Here is a 24,117-nt window from a genome sequence, read left to right as displayed (position 1 = left end):
GAATGTGAAGTACATTATAAAGCACTTCGAGAAGAATTGCTATATAAATGCAGCCTATTTACCATATAAACATAATAAGTTGTTGCTTATGTAGGCCTATGTATGCCACACGGGACCGCGGATCTGCATGCATTAGTAAGCAGTGTGTTCATGAAACCCTCTGCAGCACATGATAAATCAGCAGGGAAAGCAGGGCCGCTAACCGTCTTGTTGTCACCTGACAATGAAGGATAACTCTGAGAGCAGAGTGTTCCGGCAGTCAGTGTTCCTTCCATGCATAGCTTCCTTTACAGTCAGCCAGCAGTGTCCCGCTACCTTGTGGCAAGGGTCATATGGGTTTGGAATGTGGAATGTTGCGGAGCGTAGCGCCATTGCTGGCCAGCGCTGGAACTCTGGAATGCCTGTTGGTGACATCACCGGCATGCGCTGACCACATGGGCGATAGGAGAGGATCATCCTTTGTCTCTATGTTTGGACCTTCTTGCTCTAAGCCACCTCTGGGGACTCTGATGGAATGCAAAGCATGGAGCAAAAACATTAAATGAAAAGAACCCACCGGATAAAAACATGTCTTGTACCAGATCAACATTGTACTCTACTGAGGGATTATTAAAACTATCCCTGGGTGGAAAGCTGTTTTGATAGTTTCATAAGAGCCTAATTTGCACACAGGACTAAGTTGTATATTGTTATTGTGGACAGTGCCAAATTGGGGATGCCCACCCATGAAAAGACTGTTTTCCGTAAATGACTAGAACATTTGTTGAAGCAGGGGAGGGATCTCTATGCCCAGTTTGCCCACGGTTAAAAAAAAGTGGAGCAGACTTACATAAAGTATTTACAAGAGAGCCAGCATGCTACTGTGTAAGCTCAGCAGGGCAGTCTAGGTCAACCTATGGCAGACAGACACGATGCTGATTTAGGTCGTGGGGCCTATATGAGGACAATCAGCCTGGATGGGAAACATCACTGTTAATGAGAGAGGGAGAGAGAAGGCTACAGTAGGATAGTGTATTCTCATTTCACCTTCAGTCGTATAGCACAGACAGACATTCTGCCCGGGAACAGAGCACCTGTCTATTGCATGCGGACCAGGAATGCAATGGGCAATTCATCCTGCAGTGAAAGGAATTCAGCCTTACAGTAACAACAAACATTGGTGTCAAACTTCAATCCAGCAGGGTTGAATTGTGGGGTTGTCCTATACTTTGTTCTCTAGGCCAAGGGCACCTATATATGCTATGCTCTATAGCCAACTGGTGTGGTGTTGCCCAAAGAGATTCTTGAGAGGAAAACAGCCATAATATTATGCATAGCACAACTGTTTGCTCTTTCTAACCAATGTACAGTATAGCACTTATGTAATAACAAAGCTAGATTTATAGTGAGTTGCACACTGGTGTTGCACACCGAAAATAGCAGATCTACAAGCTCAAATCCAGTATTCTGTGACGTGTTGTGGGCATGTAGAATAGATATGCAGCTATTTTCGATGCACGACCCCCACTCGCAACGAACTAAGTATAACGTAGGCTTAATGTGGACCATTTTAGCTTAGAAAAGGGATACATGAAGGTCCTGCACTAAACTGCTGCACCTTGCACTTCGGTAAACATGTTCCCCCCTCCTCCACACACTGAGTGGGAAGTGTTTACCGATTCCAGAATTGACATAGGTGGGCTCAGTTTTATGTTTACACGCAGCCTACGATTTGTAGCGGGAAACCATATGCAAGCACTCTCACACACGTATGTGCACATGGAGATGCATGTCCACATGTTCTGTATGCACTCCCATGCTTGCAGACACATAAGCATGCATAGTTGCATACAGCCAGCCAGAGAGAGAGATAGAGAAAGAGAGAGGGGTAAATTATATAGAGTTCAGAACATCCTGGCCCGGAATGAAGAGAATGCAATATGAGAATAGAACTACAGTACACTGTGAATCTGCTTTGACCCAAGCCAATTTCCCTGTGCAAGTCAGGAGACACATTTATGCATGCACGCATTCACACACGCAGGCACGCATTCACACACGCACATGCACATGCACCCACGCACACACAAACTAATTATATTTCCTAAGGAGAGGAGGAAAGGATATGAAGAGCTATTAGAAAGCCATATGTGTGCACGTATTCCTCATAACCATCCGGTTTTGTTTCAGGGAAAACAGCAAGCCATTTCAGTCGCCCACCAGCTATTATTGTAAGGACTAGATATTACCAGCACAGTGCATCCATCCCACACTCTCAAGTGACCAAGAGACTGTAATAGCTTGATTAGTGATTGCAACCCTGAAAGGAAATGCATTTTTCACCCTCAGTACTAAGCCAGGTAAAGCTTAATTTATACTTTATACTACACTGCACAATGCTGTTAATTCATAAGCCTACTTAATACATGAATCAATATGAGACCATATTATGTGCCACATGTGCCGTGTTTGTAGATCTGCTTTTTTCTGTGGCTTCTATGCCCAGGATGTGTGCTCATAGGCGGGTAGGATTAGTGAGGCAAATCGCCATCGGTCTCTGGATAGGCATGAAACGCACACTCCCTGGAGGCCGGAGCAGAACTGCTCCAATTTTTCACATAAATTCCTTGGATCATTACCATGACATCACTTAAGCCCTATATTAGCCCTATATACTTTGTTGTACAATTGCGCCACACAGATAAAATTGCCATGTTGATCTATAAGAGTTTCCATTGGGGTCCCTCAGGGCTCTATACAAGGTCGGAAAAATGTTAAGGTGTGGTTAATATGGCCACCAAAAGAGAAGGGGCCATGGGGCCATGGCCAAGGGTAGCCTGGTTAATAAACCAGACTAATATCACACGGACCGCGGGATATTAGTCTGGGGAGGCTCAGCTTGGATTTCATTTCCAGGGGGGCGGGTTGAAACATTTTCTCTTTGACGCAATTGGTCAGAGCTACTGTCAGTCAAAGGTCTCAAGCATTGAAAGTCACTGTACCAAAGCCCGCCCATATTGCATACCGTGTCCCGATTGGCCGCCCCATTTCTCTGGTGTAGGAAATGGGCGTACAATTGAGCCTCTCCAGACCGTAATCCGCCGGCAGGCAATTCTTTTTTTGCCAACGGCTGATTCGGTCTGGTTTATTAACCAGGCTACCATCTGGGCCCTGGGCCTGGATTGCACTATGTTCAAAAATAGAGCTTCACTAAAAGACCATGTTGTCTCTCCAATAAGGCGTGTCATTGACAAATCAGGTTTGAGGTCAGAGAACATTGTGACATTCCTGTCTTTCTGACTGATAGCTAACTACGCAGAGTGTGCAGCATTCTTGTCATTTCTTTGGAACATACTATGACAGAGCTGTATTTGCTGTATACAATTATATAGGTTTTGTATGTGCTATATGAAAATTAAGCTGAATTAGCTACAATGATGAGACCCCGCCAGGCCAGGTTGTATACCCAGGCCTGTGGAATTCATAGGCAGTCATAGTAGCTAATTTGCATGGAATATGACCAAATTGACTGACACTGATATAGAACAATATGTCAGGTGGAAACCTTGTATGACCAAAACCATTCCTTTACTAAATATATAATACAAAATAAATAAAATAGTTAAAATAGCCTATCTACAAGCTCGCAATGCATCCTATTCATATCTCGACATATCTCGAGGACAGGTAGACAGCTAAAATGTCCCCATGATGGTCTGTCAGAATTAAATGATTTGCCTATGTGTGCCTGACGCCCTGACCCACAGTGCCATGTTTGCTTTTCACTCTCAGAGTAGACATACCCAACTGCTGCACTAAAACCCAGGGGCAAACTTCACACACTCTCTCCAGCTCATCTCACTTGCATTGAAAAAGTCACAATAAACCCTCTCATTTCAGAATTACATTAGAAAAAACAGGTACACTTCATTGCTAAGCAAGGACATTTGGCAAAAGAATCTCCCCACTCCCCCAGGAGATTAAATTTCCACTTTCACAATTTAATCTCTTATCCCGATACCTCTAGCTCCTTTATGCCATAACATTTTGGACATGAGCAAATCAATTACACAAAGATGCACAAATTGGTAAGCGTTATTGTTATGGTCAAATTAGCTCTAGAACTATGGACATAATTAGAGAGATCATGTATTAGTAATTTATACCACACTGAAGATTGTCAATGTGAGCTGAGAGGTCAAGCAGTAGCGTGTTCAAGGGGTCAAGGGGGTCAAGGGGTCAGCGGCAGCTTTTTGTATGGTTAGTGCTTGGTCCCCTGGGCTGTATTAGGGACTAGCAGACAGCTGCCCTGCCCCATAATGACACATTAACCCTGCCCTGTGCCAAGTGAACACTATGTCTACTGCCCCATAATGACACATTAACCCTGCCCTGTGCCAAGTGAACACTATGCCTACTCCACAGGACAATGGACGGCTTCGACCAGCACATTAAAGACGTGCATAAAAGGAGCGAGCCACCAAAGACTATCAGTCATCTGCGAGCTTAAAGGACTCTATGCTGCCCGCACCTCCTACTATACCATTTATTATTAAAAATGTATGAATTGCAAGGTTAATTAAAATGTTTGCCTGTTCTTTCTTTTATTTATTTTTTTCTTTGATCTCTCGTTCTCATTTTTTCTCATTTAAAAACAGGAAATGAATGTACCCATGTACAACCATGAATGAAAACTTATTCAGCACACTCTGTTCTGTTCCACCGTCTCCTTTAACATGCTACCCGTTAATATCCAGGCCAAACTCACAATGACAATATAGCCTACGCATTTATTCAGAACGACTTGCAAGGTAACAGGGTTACAGTGCCTCAAGACTATGATCACAGATGAACAGATAAACCAAAAACCCACCATCAGTCTAAACAATATCCAAATATTAATCTGTACAGTATTTAGTGCAACACTGCTGGCAGGATAATTTGGTCTCACCACACCCCATTCACATAATTAAACAATAAAGTCATTGTACTCATTGCAATTTCAATAGAACAAACTCTCTCTCACGCACATACTCAATCACCACCTTAACCTGCTGCCCCCCTGGACACAGGGACAGAACACTGAGGTGCAGAATAGCCAGCTTTGGGGAAAGGCTGATACCTCCAGCCATATAGCCACCTTAAAGCTGCAATCCATTCTCAAACCTGGATCTCCTGTGTGCGAAACCAAACATCCTCCACTCAGTCATGACGGAATCCGCCCTTGGCCAGGGGAGATATTGCCCTTTACTTAGAGGGCACCAGTAGGTGCCCTCTATTGTGATAAAAAGGCGCATGCTTATTGATGTTGAACACTATGCATTCTGCACCTCTGACGCAAAATAATCAGCAGGACGCACAGACGCAGTAAACTCAAACCCAGGGGGACGCAGCCTGTTTCTTTGCCGATATCTCTACATTGTGAACAACAAATCTGTGTTGAAATCATAGAAGAAACTAAAGAAGCTGCCGCTCAATGGTGGTTACAACGACAAATATTTCCTGGACCATTTAAAGAAGCACGCACTGAAGATCTTTCATACAGCACTGCGCAGCCCACGTTGAATTAGCATGGTGACGTCAGAATTCCATCAGTCTAAACAAGCAAAAACACACAACATTCATACCATGGCTGAAAGGAGCTAAAGTATATATTTTTTAAGGAGCTAAAGTATCAGTAGCAAGCTAATGCAATGAGTTAAAGCAATTTATGTGTGTGTTACTGATTTTCTATGCACGCCTGGTGTTGCAAACAGTGCTCGTACCAGTGCACAAGACTCTGACACACCGATAGACACCGCTTATTGCCTCTAAGGTATAATACTGGGATTTAACATATTGTATTTAGAAGTTCCACTCAGTCATTTGTGGGACAACAAGGTATGGATAAGTCACATGCTCTGTGTATTTGGCCTGAAATCCAAATGATTCCTTATCATTGGCACAGAAAGAAACATTGGGGCAGTATATTACTGACTTTGACTTAGTTCCTGTTCCTATTGGAACATTGGGCAACGATTCCCCTCCATTTGCTCTGGTCCCTTCTATGCTCCATATGCCAGCTGATAGCCTGACACCCATCTCACTTAGGACTTCTGTCTCCATGTCTTCTTTGGCCTCCCTCTCTTCCTCTTTCCAGAGAGGACGTACAATATATAGGCCTACAATAAAACAAATAAATAAGACAGGCATATCTGGACATACGGCCCCTACAATGTAACAAACCTATGTGCGTGCGTGCGTGCGTGCATGTGTGTGTGTGTGTGTGTGTGTGGGGGGGGGGGGTTACAGCTGCTGCGTGCCTCTCTTGAGGACATGACTAGAAGCAGGATGACAGTGCTGATGATGCTGATGCTCTAACACCCCGCTGCTGCTGCTGCTGCTGCTGCCCACTACTCATGTTTCACAGCCCACATGCCTGAATCATAGGGGTCGCTTATTACCTCAATACAGCACACTGTTCATTTAACTCAGAGTCAGAGCATACATGTGACCAAATGGACCTAAAAGGGTCCATTTGGTCACATCTGTACGCTGTCAAGACGAATTACAATTGGATTAACCTTGCGTCACCAGGCTTTCCACCGCGGAGGAAAGCCTGCATGGTATCCATTTTAAAACTGAGCCGTGATGTGATCCGGATAAATCGTGTTTGTGTTTGCCTTTCAATAATTGAAAGGCAACTCAACAGACTACACTAGAGTGACATACATTAGGATATTTGCTATTGAGATATAAGTGTTATATAAAATGATAAAGATCGGATCGGGTAAGATCGGTAGCGGTATGTCTCAAAATCAGGAATCGGATCGGGAGCAAAATAACGTGATCGGGACATCCCTAATTATTACACCAAAAGAAACGATTATACCAAACTAACCACATTTTAAACTACATGGCGCCGGAGATTCCGGCCATGGGTTTAGGCCGCCAGTTTTTTATTGATCCCAGGCTACAAATGGATAAATTAAGACTGAGAAGTTCAACTGTGTATATGCGCGCACACACACACACAGAGGGAGAAGGAGGTGGGGGGAGTCAGGGAAAGGATCAGCGATTACACCTTCACCTCCAGAGCAATGATTCATTCCCTATAGTAAGCAGTGACTCACAGGCTGAGGGGGGGATGAAAAGACAACAAAACAATAGAGCTGTGCAGAAGTGAAAAGCAAGATGAGATAGAGAGAGAGATAGAGAGGGGGGGGGGGGGGGGTGTAGTGATGACCAGTTTGGCCTTCAGTGTTGCAAGGAGGTCGCACGCTGCTGAACATGAGCCTTCCCGATGCACAATGCCGCCTGAGTCACCACGGCAACTGCTGCAACACGGTGACACTCTGCAACTGACATTCCCTATTGTTGTGGGTGTGTACAAGTTTCACTCGCTTTTGTTTTGCTGACATTGTTACTGTGCGGTTCAAATTTTGGTGCCGTTGGCGCCGATAAAGAGAGCAGACGCTGCAACTGATCGCGGTGATTCAAGGTGAGTCACGGCGTCATATTCGTGACAACAATGGGATTAATTCGACCTTGCATTCAGTCGAAGTTTGCGAAGATGGCTGATTCAAGTGGTTGTGTGGTACTACAAAATAAAGAGCCGCGGTGAAGTGTCCTGTCCAGCTGCTTTCAAATAGACATACTTCAGACAGATCACTGTCCTGCATCTTCACTGAACGTGATGTAGGTCATAAGCCAATAATTTCCTCTCTCATAAAGCATGATCCGTTTAGTTTTTTAGTGTTTAGTTTTCAAACATAAACCTCAATTTTTAGCATCGGCTATTGTTAATCACAACACGTGTAAACTGGTTATCTTGGACCTGTGAAGCGACATTGCATTAGGCTACTATCTCCTGCTGAAATTCTGGATAATAAAGGTGGTAATGGTAGTGATTGTGGAAATGTAGTCAGACTACAAATTACAGTCCTGGATAATTAGCACTCTGAAGAGTATGAATTACGGATAGACCCTTGGAGAGAAGTTGGATCTTTGGCAGTCCACAACAGTGAGTGCATGACTGTCTGAAGTAGACAAAACAACAGTCTGTTGAAACTTTCCACCCAGGGCCGTAGGAACCACGGGGGTCCCCGGGGACACGTCCCCGGTGGGCCGCGGAGCGGCCCACGGGGGGCCGCGAACCGTTTTGGGCCGCCGGCCACGGGGAATAAAAAAGCCTCAAATTGGGCAGGCACTTGGACCATGCGGCCGCCGCTGACTCGCTGTCAGTGTTGTGCGAGTGCGTGTGATTCTGCTATAGTGGAGATTTCAATGTATTTCTATGGGGGAACTTGGATAGGATTCAGGAAGTTGTTTATATGTTATACCCAGTGCTGGTTAAAGCCGTGTATGTCTCGGGCAGGCTCATCAAAAAGGTAAGATTTGCACTAGGCTATTTCTGCTGTGCAGACCCGTTTTTACCCGAAAATAACGACTTTATAACCGCAAATACCCGATTTTTTTCCGCACGGGCGCTTCGCGCCCGTGCGAATCGCCCCACATGCACGGGCGCTTCGCGCCCGTGCATGTGGGCCGGTTCGGATTCGTCCCCCCCATCTGTGAAGTGCCGGATACGGCGCTTAATTCCACCAGTCACACCATAGAACGTTCGCAGACGCCGTTATGAACATTTTAACTACCTCGATTAGCAAGTAGTGTAAATCCATTGATCACTTTTTACCATCTATAAATCTAAACACAAGTACCTTCAGAATGAGCCATGTCAAAGAAACTACAGTATAGTGTTAAATCATCATTCTTCAATCATCAATTCTACAAAGAAGACAATATTCGTGAAATTTATAATTCCCAGCTGCAAGGCCAAGTAATTTCTGATTTGAAAGTGAGAAACTTTCTGTTTTATGTTCAGTATATAGTACGCAGAGGGAAAAGAACATGCAGACCTTTCCATCTCTTCTTTGAGTTTTAAAAGTCAATCCATTCATTTGCCAGAGAAGATGCTCTCTGCAATTGTACCCCAATTGGTACAGTTAGGAGCCGCTATATGATATTTCTTTGACAGAGAGACATGCATGGTTAGTCAGAGTGTGTAAAGTGCATTGTGTGACCACATGGGGTGTAGAAGAGGGACAGGGAGAGAACCTCACATCAGATGGGGTCTGTGACTCATAGCCTTTTCTCTCTGGGGATAGCACGAACAACCTTTCAACCCCTCTCTATGCGGGCGGTGGCACTGGTGGGCATACAGTAGGTGTGCATGTGTGGATAGTAACTTCGTGTGTCAGATTGCATAAATGTGGGGGTGTGTGTGCCATAGCATTAGTACAGCGAGTAGCCTACTAGGGCCCTTTCTGTTGCAATGAGCTGTGTTATCCAGCAGCCTTCAATACATGAAGCAAGCTGTACTCAAAATGGGATTTGCAAATGCAGGCCATGAGTTTCTAGTTTCTAGTTTGCATGTTGGATTCAGTTCCACTGTTTTGACAGAGGTGGAATAAAGAGAGTCGACCACACAGCCGTGGTGCCCATGATGCCTTGTTGTTGTGCCGACTGCCGAGCGGAAAGCGAGTTTCCTGCAGCAGAGAGGAATCCCCCGATGCACTGACCCGGTTTCACTTTCACAGAAATCTTCTCTTAGCTCAACTAAGATCACCTCACCTCAACTCACCCCTCTCTCTATCTCTATCTCTCTCTCTCTCTACACACACATCCAGACGTGTAGGGGGCTATGCATACACATCTGCTGCACTGCAGGCTGCATGGAGTCGCTGGGCTAACTCATGCACATACTCTTTTGTATTTATTGACATAATTGACATAATCATTTTCAGCTATAATGCTTCAGCAAATACATAGAGTATGTGCATTTATGCTAATATTAGATTTTCTGTGCAATACTTTTATGCAGGCACTTAAAACTGAAGTGCAGCAGGGCCTATCCAGGCTCTTTTCCCCGCTGCTTAGTATCATGTAATCAGATATTATTCCGTTATTATAATGCGGGTCATACTCGCTACAAACCAGGGCCTCCTAAGGCCTAATTTTTTGTAAACTTCATGAAGGACTAATCAAGGATCACTTGTTTAAAATGCAATCTCCAGCACTTTTATGTTAGTTCATCCATACAGGCCATGGCCCACATTGCCCAGCAAGAAGCAATCTATTCCACAAATCATGGCCACCAATTGGTGTCTGTCCTGTGGCAGTGTCAGAGGTGCAGATTATCATAGGCTTGACCTCTCTAATGGAGTGAAATGACCTTCCACCTCTGACCAGCCTAACACCACTCAGGTTGGAAGTTAGCACACTTTCAATGAAAGTACCCCCCCATGACCCTCAAAAAACAGCACACACTGACCACAGATCAGTGTCTGCAGCTATTTCGGACCTCTGCTTCATGCAGTCAGTGTGCATGAGTCTGGCTGACATATCGGCTGCCAGACTGGAGGAAGAGAGGAAGTGATTGTGATGTCTGATGATTATCTGACTGACAGGAAACTCTTTTGTCTCGTGGGGTTATCCGGCTGGCCGTAGAGGAGATGACGCCTGCCGGAGAACCGGAGAGGGGGCCGTTGCACTGTCACTTCTCCCTATTGTACATGGCCGAGGATGTTGTTGCTGCCGCTGCCCTCACGGCCTAGTGGAGCCTCGTCTAATGCCCGACAATGCCGACAAGAACTCATCTGCTATCTCACAATGCGATGTGAGCTAAATGCTCGCGCACTGATGAAGTATAACTTCTTGGGCTTATTATTGGCAATTTAGCACTATGCGTTCACATTGTCATGCATTGTCTAGATTTACATGAGTATTTCAGACTTTTATATTTTATACGTGAATGTTGAGTACTGGTGTTGTTTTGTCCTGTATCTGTTCTGTAATTGTTGTCATGTATCTGTTGTCTGTCCTGTCTTATGTGCAAACTTCAATAAAATAATAATAGATTTACATGAGCCTATGGAAATCATGTATAAAAAATGAAAACGTACATAAGCATGGTAAACACCTGTTAGTTCATGTCTGACTGTGGCAGCTAAGTTTTCATGTTAATCCTTCCATAGATCTGCTGATTCTTCCTTCCCTCAGCTCAGCCCTCTTTCCCCATTCCCTGTGTATCTTTTTGTATATCCCCTCTAAAAAGTAAAGTCCAATGTTGTTGATTTACCTTTCAGTTCTTACATAGATGTTTAGCATGTTGTTCCGTCCCACTCATTAGTGTGGACCACCATCCATTGGTGTTGAAAGGTGCAGTCACTAGTGCTAAGCACTCAAATTGTTTGAAGTACACATATGGATATTTGGAGGCACCGAGGTTGTGAGGTGGATCGTATTAAAGTGCTATATTGTTTTCTGTCCTAGTGCAAAACTATTGTCTAAGGGACCTGCAGCATGGAAAATTAAAGCGAGATGTCCTGTCCAAATATTTGTTTTACAAGCTCTCAAGGCACAGAAATGAGCCAAATTCACAGAAGAGGCACCTTTGTTTGCATCTCCAACACCAACACACTCACGTGAGATCGATTCCCTTCCCCCATTCGCACGTTCTAACCACATGTCAATATCGTTAAAAGAATAACTGTGCCCCATGATAAAAATGCATATTGTGCGCATAAATGTACATGTGCATAAACACATTAACCGCCAGAATTAATTCATTAATTAATCTTGTACGTCCGTTGGTCCGACATATGTGGCCGGTTAAGGGTCGGTGCATACTGTTATTTTAAAAACGTCATTCGAGGTTCATGTCCTAAAGTCGGCGCGCCACTGAAACTTTACGACGAGCCGAAATCATCATCACTACAGCGGCATTTCCTTCTTCAATCATCCCTGCGCCCCACACACACACACACACACACACACACACACACACACACACACACACACACACACACCTCGCTGGATTAGGAGGGCTCACCGCCCAGCAAGTGTCAGTCAGATATGTATCCGCGGTATGATGCTCATTTACCGGCCACAAAACATATTCATGTCAAGGACCTCCAATATTTACAAGTGAGTTCGGCGCTAGCTGTGAGGGAGTATGCTTTGACTTTTATAGAGCCCAACTACATTCGGCTCTAGGACCTTTCCAGAAACAACTTAGTTTCGGCTCTAAAATAGTAGCGTGAATCGGTCTCTCACCCGTGGCTTCTGCGTGTGGTAGAGTTAGGTAGGGTTACTTAGTAATGGCGGAATATTGGGATGTCGGACCAACACTACGCACCCCATATTAGCATTGCATGTATGCCCCTAGCACTTAAGAAGAGACCATGACAGGTCATACTCATCATTATTGTCACTTATTGTCCTGCCATTCGGTTATGTTAACATTCAAAGGCCAATTCCTGGTTTCCAGTTTGCATGTCCAGTGTTTCACCAATGTTTATTTTTTGTTTTCAGCATTTTATCACAAACCATAATGCTCCAAGTATGTGGTAGTAATTGGGGGGCGTTCCCTTTGTTGTCATTCCTGCTAATGAGAACCACCACCAGAGAGAGAGAGAGAAAGCTAGCTGGGGCCAAGCGCCCACTTGTTTGTTTGGTGCACAGGTGTTTCAAAGGGGATTTTGACGCTGGCCTGTTTGTCACACATGCACACAGGCTATTTACCAGAATGTCTTTAATGTGGTGGCTGTGATCTGTCCAGCTGTATACAGTCTGAACAAATAGTCTTACAGTAATACGGGGGAAACTTGTTCCGTGTGTGTGTTCCGTGCGTGTGTGTGTGTGTGTGTGTGCGTAACGTGTGTGTAGGGAGGAACTCGACCCTCCCTACACACACAAGTGTTTCTACCAGACGGTTTGTGGCTGCATGTCTGCACGTCGTACTTTCCTCTCCCTGCTTCACATGTAGTTCTCACACAGGCAGTGGGCACTGGGCAGGTAGGCATGCAGGCAGAGTGCCCCAGGGGGCAGTCCCTCCACTCACAGTGGGCACTGGGCAGGTAGGCATGCAGGCAGAGTGCCCCAGGGGGCAGTCCCTCCACTCACACCACACATTCACACAAACATGCTGCAGCTTACAGGTGGCCCCTGCTGTGGCTGACCACTGACAGGCCCACTCCCCCATCCACCACCCACATAGTATGAGTGTGCAGAAAAACAGCAAAATGTTTTTTCCCTTTTATTCTCAAATCTCTCCCTCTCTGACACATGCATCACACACAGGACCAATCCTCTCCACTACACTCACTGTTCCATCTGCCCCCTCATCCCCCAACCATGACTGCAGCATTGCAGTGTCAGCTGCTGAAGCTAATGAAATGGAGCTTTGAGAAGAAACTGCTGTTGTCTGAAGACAAAGTCAGAGTTTTATACTTGGTTTGCGTGCCGTGCCTCGCACAGAAAATAGCAGATCTACAAGCTCACAATGTGTTGCAGTGTGAAGCGTTATGAGATTGTAGATCGGAGTTTTTTCGGTGCAATTAAGCTCCTCTTTGCACAGAATACTGCAGCAGGTGGAAAGGCTTACTGAATCAATCCTATTAACAGATCTCCTTCATCTCCACCATCCGTCATAAGAAAGAAGCATCATGCAGCAATAGGAAGACAGAAGGAAAACAGAAGGGGATTGTATCCTTTTTCAAGATTACTCTGAAAATGTGCATCCATATCAGAGATAAAAGATAAAATGACACTCTCCATTTCCGTGTCCGTCTCCTCTTCTCTCTCATCCTGCTTCCTGAAAGCTTGCTAATCGTAAAGCATTCACCAACATTTATAACCTTTCGCTGCCCCAGTCCGTTTGTCCATGCATGTGTGAAAAAGACCACCATTGTCCCAAAAACAAACGCTCTCTTTGTCTGAATGACTACCGCTCTCTTGCACTTAACACCAGTCATTAATTACTTCCGAATGGCTGGTCAAAGCTCATATAACCAATTCACTGTCTAACTACAAATTGCCTACAGATAAAACAGGTCAACAGACGATGCTGTTGCATTGTACAGAATCAGGATTAAAACCACATTAGTATACTTGCTATTCTTCCCTGCAGAAAATCCCTGCAGGGTGATAGTTAATTGTAGGTTTTGATTGAAGTATTTATTGACAGTTTGCAGAATTACAGTACATTTCAAGTACAACTCAATACAAAAACTGTTAACTGTGTGTGGACGACACCATAAAGCATTGCACTTGTTTACAATAGGGCCCACCATTTTCAATTCATCAAAACATTTAGAGACGTACGAATATACACTTCTATATAATCAAAAACAGGAAATCATCATAGGAGGTAAAAAGGGGGAAAAAAACATATACAGTGAACGGGAAAAGGGGTGGGTGGGGATTCCACAGCCGTGTGCCCTTTGAGAGTAGTTTTGAAGGAGTCAAGGGATTTGTCTTAATGGCTGTTGGTAGGGCGTTCCACATTTTGGTGGCATAGGAGCGAAATTAATTTAGTCCCTTGTTTGTGCCGAATCTGGGTTGCACATAGTTTGTTGAACTCCATCTGATGTTGTGGGTGTGGACTTCGTTGACATTAAGTATTTATACAGGTACATGGGTATCTTGGTAGCGTATCGAATCTTGTGGACCAGACCCATTGCAAGATGCTGTACTCTGTCGTCAACCCTAAGCCAGCTTGTCAAAGTGGGCAGGGGTGAGGTGGGTTCGGGGAGTGAGACCAAGTAGTAGCCTGACCAGTTTGTTTTGGGAAGTCTGGAGCCTTGTTTTAAGGGCCTTAGGTGCTGTGGTACCAAGAGGTGCATGCATAGTCGAAGAAACCTTGTATGAGGGCCCCTGTTACAGTTAGGGTCTTCAAGGTGTTTTTGTTGACCAGTGAGGAGTTCCTGTATAGGAATCTTGTTCTTTGGTTGACTTTTTTATTACGTTGGTGGCCATTTTATCACCGGAAAGATTTGCCTCCAGGATGGAACCTAGGACAAGTAGGTATTAATTTGTTTTTTCTCTTTCTTTCTTTCTTTCTTTCTTTAACAAGAGGAAGCTCAAATACAATCATTTATTTGCCTGCAATGTTGCAACATCTTTATTCTAAGCACATCTTGAAAAGAAAGGAAAAAAATCTTGAAAACTGTATCCTGATTTTTATTGGAGAAAGTCCCTAAAAATTATAAAATGATATAAGGTAAAATGATAAAATGGTATAAGGTTTAATTGCAGAGTTCAAAGAAGCACAATAATGCACACCAGTCCTGTGCCGGCCAATAAAAACATTACATTACCAATACCACACACTATAGCTTCCGAAGCAATAACTATTTATTCAGGACATTCATAGAGAAGAGAACAATAAAAAGATACTGAGAAGGTTAGCACAGTTAGCACTTTGCCCTGCAATGCCTAGAAGGCTGTAGGTAGGCCATGTCATCACTGACACTGACGCTTAGTTCATCTTTAACAGTATACTGTAGTACCATCTTTGGCTTTTGAGTTGCATGCTGTATATTTTCTCAGTCAGTGTTTATAACCATGCCGTTTGCCTGTGTTGGTGCAGGATTTGAAAATGTAACTACTTGTGTCTTTCTGGATTTGCAAATGTAATCTGCAGCAGAACGGCCTCTGCATGTCTATCCCGGCACTGTCTCCAGGCACACATCTGAGAGGGTTTACACCACAAATTAGAGCAGCTGCATTCTAATTCCATGGTTTTCACCTGGACTTTGTTTATTATTCAAAGAATTCCTGTTTACTGTGCACCTAAGTGATTGCATCTGTGTGCGTGTGCTTCCCTGCACATCGTCATGTGACATGTGTTGTGTTTCAGTGCATGGTTGAGGCTTCTGTGACTGAATGATGTACAGATGTTGTGTTTCAGTGCATGGTTGAGGCTTCGCTGACTGAATGATGTACAGATGTTGTGTTTCAGTGCATGGTTGAGGCTTCGCTGACTGAATGATGTACAGATGTTGTGTTTCAGTGCATGGTTGAGGCTTCGGTGACTGAATGATGTACAGATGTTGTGTTTCAGTGCATGGTTGAGGCTTCGCTGACTGAATGATGTATGTATGATGTAAAATGTATTTTATTCAATTAGTCTGATTAACTGTTGCACACTACACATGCCTATGCACACACTGACAAACAGACTCATACATGCACACACCACACACACATCAGACAGGCAGTTAACACCCACCCACCACTGCATTCACACTCATCTACACTTGTGACTGCTGCCTACCCAGACCGGCTGTTGAACAGACAACAAATTAAAAAGGGGCTTCATCACCCTGCTATTACCACAGAAAGGGGGCAGACGGTATCATCATCATAGATTAAGGCTTAAATTAAAAGTTGAAGTACTGAGTACTGATCCCTTGTTAAATCTCAACGTATTATGATAAAGACCCGGCCCTCCAAGACGCAAAACCTTTTCCGACTCATACAGTAATATTTATCCACTTGTATGCATCCCCATCTTGTTCCAGAAGTGTCCTCACTCGTCTGGCAAATTTTCATAAATCAATTAATCTTCTGATCCCTGCCACTAAGTAATGTGGCTACCACGGGTGCAACCTGTTCTTAAAGGACACACCTCTGAATAATCCAGGGGCGTTTAGAGTTTAGTGCCGGCGTTAATAATTAGCATCCTCAAAATAGAGCCCCGTGTCTGTATCCACTCTTGACCAGATATGCACACAGATAAACCCAAGACAACTACATAAATACAGGTGTGCAGGACTATAGAATCAAGAACAAAAAATATGTCTTGAATATTTTCATGACATATTTGAGTTTAAAACAGTAATGTTACAGTTCGGCCTGGCAAATGTCTTATTAAAATGAAATGTGTGCAGGCAGAAGAAGTTTTCTTTTGTTTTAGACGTGTTTTTGTCTTACATGACATGAGTAGTAGCCTAATCAGCCTGCTATTCATCTTTGATATTTAAAACATTCCTAAAACAACCTAAACCTTTTTTTGTTAAAGGTAATAGCTAAATAAGAGCCATAATCCGATTAATCCATTTTAAGAATGATTGTTAGTTGTAGCCCTATTTAATACATAATTTCACCCACTCCTCATTCCTACTGTATGTGCCTTTGTCTGTTTGACTCAAACGGGTCTCCACCCAAACAGATACTCAGGAGAACGCCCTGTCTCCTAGAATGCAAGGCAAAGTGAGAGACTATAGTTAGATAGTCACACAGACACTGCATTAAAACATGTACTAGATTTTGCAACAGAAACCCTGCCTTCAGCCCTCAGAAAGGAAGAGATGCAGACAGATAGTCATAGAGTAAACTGACACACCTCAGACCTGATATTTGACTCAGGTAGACAGGTACATAGGGTAGTGTAGTATTGCCATGAGACCTTCAAGACAGAATGCAGCTATAATGGTGTCTACGACAGTTGCATAACCAAGAAGGATATGTTCTCCATTCACAGATGCATAACTCACCAGAAGAGAACAACAATCATAACTGAGGTCTATTATTGACATTACTGACATAATATGAAAACGGATGATGTACTCTCATTCTTGCCTTGTTCCCTGCTACTGTAAATAACCACAATAACATGAGTCAGCGGCAAGTCCGGGATTGAGCTAATTATAGTGCAGCACACATCCAGACTTAGACTATTTCTCGATTTAGAAACTCGCGCTCGAGATAGAAACCAGGAAATTGGAACATCACTAAAAATAGACGGAATTACCCATTTAGAAAGAGCACTAGGAGTCTGGAAATAAACGTCTTCAATCAAGTCTGATCATAATCTAAATCCATCTGGCAAACGTCCAGGAAAAGTACCAGGACAACAACACAGCGACGTCTTAGGGGATATTTCTGTTACTGCCATACACTTCACGTAGAACTCTCTCTGGCCTACATTTGACCTGTCCTCTGCCGTGTATAGGCTCACGCTCAGCTAATCTGAAGAGCCCAAGTGACACAAGCTCCATTAGAAAACATCTCTCTGGCTACATCCAGCCAGGTAAATGTCAGAATCTCATCCTGCAACATTACTGAAAACTGGAATGCGGCATATGGCTGTCATGATTAACATTATCAAAAAAAATGCTCATGGAGTCTGTCTGTCTGTCTGTGTGTGTGTGTGTGTTTTTAATACCTTACTTACTATACCGTCATTATACTCCATGTCCAAGTTGCGCATGTGCGTGCATGACATACTATATAGTGCACAAGCTAGCTGAGCTTGCTTGCATGGCGAGAGCACAGGCAGATCACAGATCAGCACGTGGAACAGGCTGTACTGGGCTGGCTGGCCTGGCTGTGCGTCTCATGCCCGACTGTGAGGTATTTTGGACTGAGGCCAGTGCAGCCTATCAAAGGGTGGTTTTACAACTTCGTTGTTCGTAGACACACCTGCTCCTCTGTGAACTCAGGAGGAGGACACACGGGGGCCCAACTGCAGACTGAGCACATGCCAGACACACACACACACACACACACGCTGCTGGCGCTGACTCACCCCAGCAAACACGTTATTTCGCGCCCTGCAGCAACTGTGAATCGTTGCAGAAAGATTTGTCCTGCTGAGAGGTCTACTGGCCTCATGTCTCCCCTGTTACCGTAGGTGACTCAAAGACTCTCAGACACAAACAGAAGGGCAGATAAGGACCCCTCTCCACCTGCTCTGTGTTGTTGAGTGTAAAGTGAACTGAAAGTGCAGAATAATAGGCATGCATGAACGTCTCTATCCTCGGGAGGGCGAACACTCAGCAAATTATAGACGAGCTGCAAGCTCACAGTGTGTCACAAAGCTTGTAAATCAGCAGTTTTAGGTAAAGAGATTTGATATAGAGGGAAATACTAGCAGCCCTAGTATACAGTATAGACAACAACAGTATAGGGTTTAACCACTTGAGCTGCAGCATCCAAATTGAGGAGGGAACATTGGTTATTTTTGACAAAGTCATTTGGTGAAGACTTAATGGCAACTGTCTCACGTATCTATTGGTTGATATTGTCTGATGTCCTGTGTGTTTGATGGTATTGATCCTGGAGCTGTGCGTTCCCTTTCCCTGGGGAGAGTTACTAATACACACACAAAACAAACAAAAAATACACACACTCGCACAATCTGCACACTACCGGTTTCTCATCCAAACATCCTGCAATCAGCACTTCAAAACCGTGAAGGGAAAGTGCAGTTGTGAGTGCACCCTCGGTGTGCACAACATGGGAGCTAGCACAAGCATGTGCATGTGCAGTCATCCTTGTAGTCCTCGTCGGATTGCACTAACTGCGTCTTCCCATTCACTTGCCTTCATTCATTTTCACTTCAGAACCAGATACATTATGGGTATAGACCCTGACCTCTATTTCAAGCCGTTCGATCTCTCAATGTGAGCATTATAGAAGCTATGATTATAATGTCATGCACCTTCATGTTTCACACTCCGGATGCATATGAACATGATGCATTGTTCTGCATTTTCCGTATTTTCATCAACACCGGCTTCTCCTTTCCGTCGCCGTCTATTTCAGGTGACACGTTCCACACTTCTTGTGTATCTACAGATATGGGTCACATCCATCTAGTACTGTATATCAAATCTAGACCCGGTGCCAGAGCGATGAAAAGGAGGTCAGTCGAACAGCCACATGCAGCGTGGTTGTTATGTGATGGCCCAGAATCTTAACCTATATCGCCTTCTTTTGTGTCCGTGGTGGGACAAAAATGGAGAAAGGTTGGAAAAAACAGCCCATTGAAGTCTGGGATGTTGGAATGCTTTTGTCTTTCTCCGGAGAGCCCCCGGGAGTCACAGTTAAAACAGCCCAAGGATGCATATTGCATTTCAGGACGATATAGACTAAAGGCACCAATGTTTTGTTTTTCCCCCCAAACTCTTTTATGGTTTTCACTTTTGCCTTTTGAAGAGTGTCTGTGTGTGTTTTGACAGGTCGTCTTGTAAATGAGGAAATGTATAGTATTTGATCCGTTGTACCGCTTTGATAAATCGCCTTGTACGTTGTATGTACAGTACAGTCAGACAGAATCAAACTCTCTAACTAGAAGTTCAGAGAGCAAATTACAGTCATGTCACTGTCAGTGAGATGTTGAACTCCTAACACTTTGAGCTTGTTCGGGGGCTACAATTTAAAGTTGATGCAAACATTCGCAAAAATGGCCCAGGCCGTAGCGTAACGGTCTGGGCACCGGACTGGTGATCCAGTCGCAGTGTGCCGCGGGTTCGACTCCCGGACCCGACACAGCCTTTACTGCATGTCATCCCCCCATCTCTCTCCCGTTTCCTGTCAGCCTACTGTCTGTCCCTTCAAAAATCAATAAAAAGGCGTAAGCCGCAAAAAAATATCTTAAAAAAAAAAAAAAAAAAAAACATTCGCAAAAATAGGGAAAAGGTCTGCAAAATTGTACAAAATGTACAAATGTACAGGACCACGTTTAGACTCCTGGGGGCTCAAAGATCATGTTCTGTAAGAAACATTCTTAAAGATAAAACATTTTGAAAAGATGATTTACACTTTACATCTGAAGGCACTGGCTAACTATAATGGTTAACTAATGACTATGAATTACATACAGAAGCTTTCAGATTGGAATCGTTCATATTTTTGTCAAGAGGGGGACAGTTCTTTGCGTTAATTTAAAAACTGTGCATCGGTATTCAATAAAATGGGGGGCATTAAAACTTTCCTGCATGTGAACATTGGCTACCATATAGCAGGGCAGCATGCATCTACCTCTACCTAGAAAGTGCCTGTAGCAAACTTCTGAGAAACAAACAGTATCCTCTTTCTCTTAAGTGAGGTATGCTATTACAGAGAGAGCTTTAAAAAAAGAAAAAGAAAGCGCTCAACGCTCTGCAGGCCCATTGCCAGAAGGTCAGTTGAAACTGGTGCATGTGTAATCCTTCCCTCTCCTGCAACACTCCCTATCCACAACACACCCCTAGCACGATAATAAATAAGAGCATGTTCTCAGTCAATTAGCTGGGCTAAATGAGGGTTCAAGAAAGCTTTTGAGTTAGAGTGGCCAGAACGAAGAACTTCCAGTTCCAAATGTGCTCCGATTCTGCAATTCTAACCCTTGCAAAGTAAATGCAACGATGTAAAATACTTAGAATTCTGACTCTGCCCTGTAATACAGAGACAGTAATTAGAGACGAGAGAAGGGGCCTTTAGTTGATGAATTGTCTTTTGAGGCAGTTCAAAGGCACGCCACAGCAGCTGCACAGAGCTGCAGAGGGGATGCGCAGAACCATGTAGGTTTTTCTTTTAGGTTCAGTATTGTGCATTTGTATAGAAGGTTCTGTCAGTATTCAAAAATAGAAAAAGAAAAGTAAAACTGCATGTGGGTTGTCCTTTGGTGTGAACAATATCATTGTTTTGTAAATGAATACATAGATAGATCCATAACCACTGTGTCTTATACAGACCCTTAAACCTGTTTTTTTGTGTGCATCAGTGCGTGCATCCGTACCTATGCGTACACACACACACACACACACACACACACACACACACACATGCATGCATACACACGTGCATGCGTATTTATTGTGATTTTTAAACATTAAACAGGCTGAGGGAGGAAAACAAACTAAGCTGTGTTATTATCAGGGGAAATCATGTTGCAACATGAGCCGCTCCGAATATGGCCAGCTCTAAAATGGACTCTAGTATTTGTAAATACATAATAATCAGCTGTTTCCTTATATAACCTAGAGATCTGCCTCTGCTTAGCCTTATTCTGTACCCTAACACAAACTACAGCCAGAAAGCCTTATTGTGTACCCTCCCTAACACAAACTACAGCCAGAAAGTCTTATTCTGTACCCTAACACAAACTACAGACAGAAAGCCTTATTCTGTACCCTAACACAAACTACAGACAGAAAGCCTTATTCTGTACCCTAACACAAACTACAGACAGAAAGCCTTATTCTGTACCCTAACACAAACTACAGACAGAAAGCCTTATTCTGTACCCTAACACAAACTACAGCCAGAAAGTCTTATTCTGTACCCTAACACAAACTACAGACAGAAAGCCTTATTCTGTACCCTAACACAAACTACAGACAGAAAGCCTTATTCTGTACCCTAACACAAACTACAGACAGAAAGTCTTATTCTGTACCCTAACACAAACTACAGCCAGAAAGTCAGAGAGAGGCAGAGTGAGAGCAAGAGAGAGCTAAAGCACCCTGCATGCAATTTGTGTACAATGAACTTTGTGTATAGGTGAGATCAATTTGTAACCAGTTTCATCTCCATGTCGAGGAGGTAATGCCTGAAGAACTAACCGGTGTCTAAGTGTCTAACCAGAAGTACAAGAAGTACAGTACATGTTGTCCAGCCTTCCTGTACTTCTGGTTACACTTTTAGGAGGTATATCTAGCCTAGGTGAGATCAGGGCACACCCATTATTGTCTCCACCAGGCCGAAGGCATGGGGAGAGAGTATGTTTTGCACTCGTCTGTGTGTGTTGTGTGTGTGTCCATCCTTCCGCCCGTCCGTTATCAGCTAATCTCCAGCACCGTTGGCCCGATCCATGCCAAACTTTGCACACACACTCCCTGGATGCCAACGACGAACCTCATTTCCCATCTTCCACCCTGATTGGCTAAGATTGGCTTCCAAAGCTCACATGAATGGTCCGTTTCGAACAAAATGCCACAAATCACAAAAACAGTGTGCAATTTCCGTGAAATGATACACGCACATTTCCACTAGGCCGAGGACGACATGCCACAATTTATTTTCCAAATCAGGCTCACAGTGGCGCTATAACAGGGAAATTCCTGTTTTTACCTATAACTGCATCGATCTGTATAAAACTTATGTGCGCACTCCCTAGAGGCCATGGAAAAACATTTTCTTTGCATCCCTCCACATCTGCTGGTTATAGCGCCACCATGAGGCCGATTTCTGCAAAACACATTGTTTATGTTAGTTGCACAGATTTCATCCAAATCTCACCCAAATCGGTACACATGATCTCTGTAGTCATGTGATCAAGACGAGTCTGTTGGATTTCTCAGAATCTACACTGACGTTTTCAGGAGTGGCCCGTGTTGTACAAAATGCTGCACATGTCCTGCTCATCCAGAATTCTATCCTCAGAGATGCTATAAGTGATCTGGCTCTGCAATTCCTCAACAAAATGAAGAAATTTTTTGCAAAAAACAAACAAACAAAAAAACATGTTTATATTACTCCTAAACATTTTGCCAAACATCACACACACTCCTATCCTCCTGGTGGAGACCTGTGCCCAGAAGGGCACTTTTTCTAGTTCACTCTGATCTGTCCAGGGGTGCCGGAGATTAACTGTCCACAGACACACACGCGCGCGCACACACACACACACAGACGGATGGATGGACAGACGGACAGACAGGGGCAAAACACAGGTTAATCTCATTCTCCGGCCTTCGGCCATCCGGCGTGGCTGGTGAAGATAATTACTGCTATGCAATTGCCCACTTTTGTGGTCTACAAATGCTTTCAGAAGGTGCAAGTACATGCAGTTATGTAGGGGAAATTACATTATTGTAGCAGTATGGCTATTTAGTTCTGCCTTACATCTGAAAAATGCTACTTAATATTATTAGTAATGTTAAATAATAATGTGATATGTAATGTTATATAACATACAGCCAGGATAGATGCATAGTTAACCACTGAACAGTAAGTAGAGTTGCACTACATTACTGAATACCCAGTAATGAAAAGACAACTTGTTTTCACCTCAGTACAGACAAACGTATTATTATAAGGTACACCATGCACCTGAAGGTAAGTGTTATTGTGCTTACTCTGAGTCCAAAACAAACGATATGAACTGTCGTTACTGTAGCTATCTTGGCAAGAGGTGCATGTATTTACAAAGTACTTTCAGTCAGCCTTATTCCATTCCGTCATAGCCTGCTGCTGAAAACACAATAAATACTATGTGAATTGCAAAATCTATTTCTGTCACAATGACTACTGAAAAAGACATGGCGTGCTAAAAATAGAAAGCCAGGGAAATAAACAATAGGGTAGACTGTTGTTATTACCGAGCTAAGTTTCCCTCACCATAGCTGAGATTATAGGAGTTAGACGCACGGGGAGACTGAGGACCATTATTGTTGGTGACGTGGAAGCTAGCGTCATAATGACTAGGCAGAAAGGGACTCGGAAACAATCTACACCTGACCTTTGGTTCACCAGAAAGTCTACCTACGACATGAGGTTGGAATTCTTTTGGGAGGCTTTCAGCATGGTGGAAAACCTCTCTAA

The sequence above is a fragment of the Protomyctophum parallelum genome (genome assembly GCF_964188405.1).
Source record: "Protomyctophum parallelum genome assembly, chromosome: 15".
Lineage (NCBI taxonomy): Eukaryota > Metazoa > Chordata > Actinopteri > Myctophiformes > Myctophidae > Protomyctophum > Protomyctophum parallelum.
The sequence above is the reverse complement of the archived record's forward strand: the minus strand, read 5'-3'. Positions refer to the sequence as shown.